A 6743-nucleotide genomic window follows, 5' to 3' on the forward strand; every position below is an offset into this window, starting at 1 on the left:
TAGAACTTTCAAACACTGGGACACACATTTAGCAAAAGCCACCTGGCTAGTCAACATGCGAGGATCTGCCGATCATGTTGGTTCTGCCTAGTCAAATTTCCTGCATAGTGTAAGAGGGGATAAAGTTCTGGTGGTGCACGTAAAGAACATGCTGAGCAAGACAATCTAGGTTATTCTTGCCTCAGGCAAAGCCAGTCCTATTCATGGGATTGCTTTTGCTGAAGGACCTGGATGCACGTGGTGTGTAATGCAGAAGGATGAGGACATCTGTTTTGTACCTCAAGGTGATTTGACGCTGGATGAGAACAGACAATAATTTAAATTGTGTATGTTCAATAGGTATATTATACTGTATGTCATCATTATTATGGCTGTTATATGTCTTGTTAATGGTATTGCAGTAAGAACTGCCCAGGTTAAAGAAGAATGAAGTCTGATGGAACCAGAACTAGCTTCTGCATGCATTAACCCAACGCTGTGAATTATCCCTCCTGCACTGAAGGACTGTTACGACAAATGGAGCTTATGAACTAAATGAATACCAGGAACAAAATAAATGGATGGTCGATAGACTGTGGAAGTAATATGTAGGTATATATATAAAAAACAAAAACAGAACAAAAACAAAAAAAAAAACCAAGATAGGTGGTGGTAATTAGTTAGGATGCACAGAAGTTGTGGGACCTGAACATGATGAAAATGGTATGGAAAATGGGGCTGATAGTGTCTTAGTTTCAAGTGAGACTGAACAGTTCTCTCCCATGTTTGGTATGATGCTATGCTTTGGTTCTAGGGGAAAAAACAATGCTGATAACACACCAATGTTTATAGTTGCTACCAAGCAGTGTTGTACAGATGCCATTCTTGGTGAAGGGCCCAAGGAGCTGGGAGAATTAGGACAGCTGACTTAAACTGGCCAAATGGATATTCCATACCATATGACATCATGTAGATGGAGTTTTGAAGGGGTAGGAGCTCAGCTTTCTCTCTTCTGCTGCTTGGAGGGCTAGCTGGGCATTGGTTGGGAGGTGGTAAGCAATTGCTTGCGCACCACTTGTTATACACATTCATATATATACACACATACATATAGTTACAATTTTATCCTTTTCCTTTTATCTGTCTTGGTAAATAATTATCTCCACTCACAAGTTCTACATTTTTTTTCCTCATTCTCTCCCCCATCCCTCTGGAAGGAGGGAAGTGAGTGAACGACTGCGTGGTGCTGAGCCACCTGCTGGTCTAAACCACAACATCTGGTTTAGGAACACCCACCTCCCATCAGCAGGAACTGCTGCTTAAGAGCCCTCAAGAGGGATGAGGAGCATTGCAGGCTCAAATCATTATCCTTCTGCCTCCATTATACCCCAAGTATCCCTGAGAATAGATAAGCACCAATTTTCTTTCAGCAAGGTGATCTACAACAGGAGGAATCCATACCCACCCACTTCTCTGTTTTCTGTGTCTATAATAGCCCAATGGATATTTCACATGGAGCAATAATCTGACCATGCTGCCAATATTTGAGTATGTCATCAATCATAAAAAAACCCCAAATAAATCAAGGTTACAAGCTCAGCTACATGTGACAATAATGCAACAGAAGTTTGTCATATCCCATCCCTTTGCTTTCAATACCTGATTCTGATTTTATGCCAGTTTTACTCTAGCACAACTAGTTTGGCATCAGCAGAGGTAATACTGATTTGCAGCAGCAGGCAATCAGAATAAGACTCTTATTTTTCCTTGGCAATATGTCCCCAGGGAAAGCTTGTCCATCTCCAGCAGCTGTTGCTTTTTTACATCTGTCTAACTTTGCTTTTTTATGTCCATTTTTCAAGGGCTTTTTTTTTTTTTAAATGTCAATCAGTGTGAGATAATATCATTCAGTTTTCCCTCTTGCAATCAAGTTTTAGCAATCACAGCCAGATGCTGTTTTCATTACAACCCCAACCCCTTTTCAATAAAGTTTCAGCGTTTAACAATCAAAAGCACTCTTTTGCCTTGCCTTGCCTTCCCTTTCCTTCCTTTCCCATTTCCAGACCTTAATGCTTTCATAGTCTGTTCCATCCTGACAACCTGTCCATCCATAAATATGACGTTTGATCACCCCTGAAAGTTTGGCTCTGTGTCCTTCTCACTTTCTTCTGCGTAGTGTACTTTATCCTCAAATGAGGTCAAAATACTACAGTGCATTTCTCTGCCTAAAGATATATAGAGTTTGTTAGACAACAGGTAATTTTTATGTTATAAAACACAGACAGTTCTGCACCTAAGGAAATGTTTCTATAAGGGACGCAAAATAAAATACCCTAAAAAGAAAACCACAGCTTTACACTATACACTGTTCAGGGGCATTGTACATTGTTCAGGGATACAATCTTATCATGGAGAGAAAGAAAGAGTAGAAGTTCAAACTCCTGTCTGCAGAACAGGGGGATTCAGAAGTATAGCTAATATTCAGTGAAATCAAGCAAGCCTATGGCAGGCATGGGGAACAACTAAGCAGAATAAAATGTATCTGAATGATTACATGAACTATGTAATCATTTCTGTCCTGAATACAGTCCAAATTTACTCTCACCAGTTCTAAAGCAAAGAAGAGGTCAAGGCCAAGTCTTTATTACTGTGTATTTGCCAACTCATAGCAGCTGAGCAGTGACTACATTTTCCTGAAGGGGCTGCCTGGCTCTCAGAAATGCAAGTTAGTGTAGTATGTGTCAGATGTAAGAAAAAGGTTTCAGAACAAATTCTGAATTCAGTTAGATTAACAAGGCTAATTCTTAAATGGTGCTATATATGAACAGATCTTTCTCATATTATATTTCCTCTCCACAGAGTTCAGAGGTTCTTATTTAGGTTCCAATCTTGCAACTCAATACACATGACAGTTATATCCAGGATAGGCACCTACTTCTAATGAATTAACAATACAGGCTCCATCCACATAGATAAGATTGCAGTAAAACTTATTCTGAAGTAAATTTATATTCTCTTAAAATAAACTTGAAAAGGATTGAGATTTAAACTGTAATCAGCACTAGGTTTACTCTGCGGTGTTTTGAAGAATCTGGCATATGAAATCAATAGGAAATGTAACAATGAAGGCATTTGTCATCATGCACCACATCATCACCTGCATTGTGCCAACTGCTGAAAGGAATGGAGGGTGCCTAACAGCTGCTAAACAAAGAGTAGGCTATTATAGGATTACATGGTTCGTATCAAAGATTCCTCCTAAACTTTTACTGGAGAAAGAAAACTCATGTTAAATTAAAATACAAATCACGAGCACATCTGTGAACATGACTGAATAGTTAAGTAAATTACTCAACTCTCCTTTTCAAAATTCTATTTCAATTTCAACTTCTGCAGTTTCATTCCTAAGAGCAATGACATTTAACAGGACTCTTTAGATCACTTCTGTAATGCAGTGTCCTAATTATAGTAAACTGTCTATGTACTTCACCAGCAGTTTGATGAAATTGGAGGGAGCTTATAAGCAGGAGGAGGATCAACTTTTTACATGGTCTGATAGTGATAGGACAAGGAGGAATGGATTTAAACTAAAAGAGGAGAAATTTAGATTAGACATTAGGAGCTAATTCTTTACTCAGAGGGTGGTGAGGCACTGGTACAGACCGCCCAGAGAAGCTGTGGATGCCCCATCTCTGGAGAAACTCGAGGCAACATCAGATGTAGACCTGGGCAGCCTGATCTGGTGGGTGGTAACCCTGCCCATAGCAGGGAGTTAGAACTGGATGATTTTTAAGGACCCTTCCAACCTAGGCCCTTCCACAGTTCTATGAAATTGATCTGATTTTTCTTTGTTTAAAGAGGCAAAAAATTAAAGCCATAGTTAGACAGCTTGGGAAACAGAGTTGCATTATGCTTAGGACCTCTGATAAAGAGAAAATAAAACGTTGAAGGGAGTCCTAAAGAAACAGAATATTTTATGTTAGCATGACTGAAACATATATAGTCCTATAGATGCAGGTATATATTAATACATGTTAGAGACGTCGGTTTAAAAAAAAAATAGTGGCTAATTACAGTCACTTGGTGCCGAATACTCACATTTTTATACAGAAATGACATAGTACAAAAATGCAGTCTGTGTGGTCAAATGCACTCAGCCACAGGTCATAATGAGAAGAAAGCTCTAGCTATGATCCACCTCTTGTGGTAAACTGTACATGAAAGTTGTTGGCCAAAGCTGTTGCTTGGAAAGATGAAAAGAGCTCAGTAGCCATTTGAATAGGATGCAGAACATCCTACTCACACTGTCTCATTTCTGCGGGTTTATCCTTGGGCGCAAAATCTATGTCAGCATTTTGGGTAAGAGTGACTGAGACATGTATCTGCTCCCACCTAGAACCAAGACACTGTGCTCCCTGGTGCTGGTAACAGTTTGCTGAACAATTAGGGTAAACTTTCTGGCACAGATGGCAACTAAGGCAATGGGGTGGATTAATAGGTGTTAGAAGAAAAATACTGGCCAGCAGATGCTGCTGGGTGGTAAGAAGGAACACAGTCTATATCCCTTTTACTTTAGCAAAAAAGGGATATAAGTTGGTTAAATTGGCATACTGCCAGTTTCAATACAAGCTTCAAGGGTCACTGTTTTAGAGCCCTATTTGCCTGTACTGTCACAAGGCTGCAAAATCACTGCTTAAAGTAGCAGTGATGAGCTTTACATTCCATGTATCTGCTGGCCTCTCATAGCCTTCCCCACTGTACACAAGGAACTGAGAGGAGAGGAAAATCACACCTCCATCAGGGACAAGAGGAACTACTGGGTTCTTGCCTGCCGCTGAGCTACCTGTTGGTCAGGCCCTTAAATTTCCCTTCTCCTCATCTTCTTCACCTCTTCAGCAAGGCTGAAAAACTTCTCACTTCCCAGTGCTGTTGTGGAAATAAAGTCCATTTATGCTTATGAAGGATTCCTCACAGCAGGCAAGATGACGATATGTTAGATAAGTGGCTTTCTGTGAGAAAGTTTTTTAACTTGTGGAGTCCAAACAACTACTAAGCTTGGAATAAAAAATTGTCCACTATATCAGTTGACTGTTACAATAAGGAAAAGAATAATAAAGGAATACTCAATTAACGTATCTGGTAAATATGTATTATATATATAAACACCTGAATCTGAAACAAAAATCTGAATTATCTGTATAAACATTTTTAATTCCACTGTTTGTTCTCCCTTTCAAGGTCTAAGCTTGAACACATTTCTCAAGCATAACTTGCTCTACAGGCTAATCATGTTGGGGAATAATCAGCTGTTGGGGAAAAGATTTTAGGCCATGAGTCCTACAGTCATATGAATAAGGAAGAAAAGTACAGTACACGTATAACTTTTCAATATAAGGAATAAAGCAAATCTTATATTCCTTTTCAGTCCATACATTGCTATCCATTTAAGGAAGACGAGGTCAAGATAGGCATTTAAAAACAATACTATTCTCAAATGTTGAAAGATGATCCTAAGGTGTACATGAAAGAAGTTACAAGAGATGTTTTCTCCTCCCCCTCATTTTTCTATTATCGTGTAATTTGGGTTGATTAGTGATCATGATATTTGGATTCACTCATGAAACCAAAGATGTCCAGAACTGTCACAAGTTTTCCCAAAGTTCATGTCTCTGAAGTACTTTGCTTTCTGATGACAAGATGCAACTAGAAAATTACTGTTGACCCAGCTGAGTCTGAGGAAGCTCACTAGGGTAACTTATCCCAGCTAAACGCAGAAACTAACTAGTTCTGGCCATATGAATCTAATGTTGGGTTGGTTTTTTTGTTTTTGTTGTTGGTTTTGGTTGTTTTGTTTTGTTTTTGTTGGTTTTGTTTTTTGTTTTTGTTTTGCTAAATTGCTTTCCTTCTGGAGACTAGCCATTACAACTGCAGAAAAAATGAAATCTAGTTTTTTTTCAGTTCTGCTTTCTGTTGTTTGAGTATGGCAAATGAGCTGCCTGCTGAAAGCTGCATAGAGACAAAAAATCTGCTATGGGGCAATCCATTCTATAAAGGTGGGTGGGATGCAGAACTTGACCAAGACAACATCAGTTCCACTGGCACTGGAATCAAGGCTGAGCTTCCACTGCTTACTCAACAACAGCGCTGTTGCTTCCCCCACTTCTTTCCCTTGCAAGGACACAGTACTAAGTAATTCTGTAAGTAGAAATCTGAAAGGGGCATTGTCCTCTCCATGCTATGCAGAAGCAAAAGTGTGAGGCCAGGCAGCAGTGATTCAGGTACCATACAGTTTTTCAGGAGCTCTATTCCTTTTTCTATTGAGAGAAGATAAATATGAGCTCATTTCCCACTGAAGCACACAAAACATAAAATAAATATTACCATATATGGAAAGGATTTCATTTCCTCTAACAGCATCCAAACACCCTTACCAATGTTTACTTCACTAAACCAACTCAATTTTATTCTTGGGTAATGGACTCAGGTCATCAATTTTACAGGGATTTTCCCTCAATGAGCTGTCAAATATATGCATAGATATTTCAGCTGGTGTTACTGAGCTATTTGCTGGCCTGCCTAAGCTGCAGCACATGAAACACAGGCTTAGGATAACTAGCTCAGCATGGTGCTCCCTGCTCAAATGTAGAATACATTGAGCTGAAAGTGTTACAGCATTTGCTTAAATATCACATTTCATCATAGAATATCTCCAGTTGGAAGGGACCCACAGAGACCATCAAGTCTACCTCTTGGCTTCACACAAG

Source organism: Centrocercus urophasianus, unplaced genomic scaffold, assembly GCF_019232065.1.
Source record: "Centrocercus urophasianus isolate 14NV4802_14NV808 unplaced genomic scaffold, USGS_Curo_1.0 seq_17, whole genome shotgun sequence".
Lineage (NCBI taxonomy): Eukaryota > Metazoa > Chordata > Aves > Galliformes > Phasianidae > Centrocercus > Centrocercus urophasianus.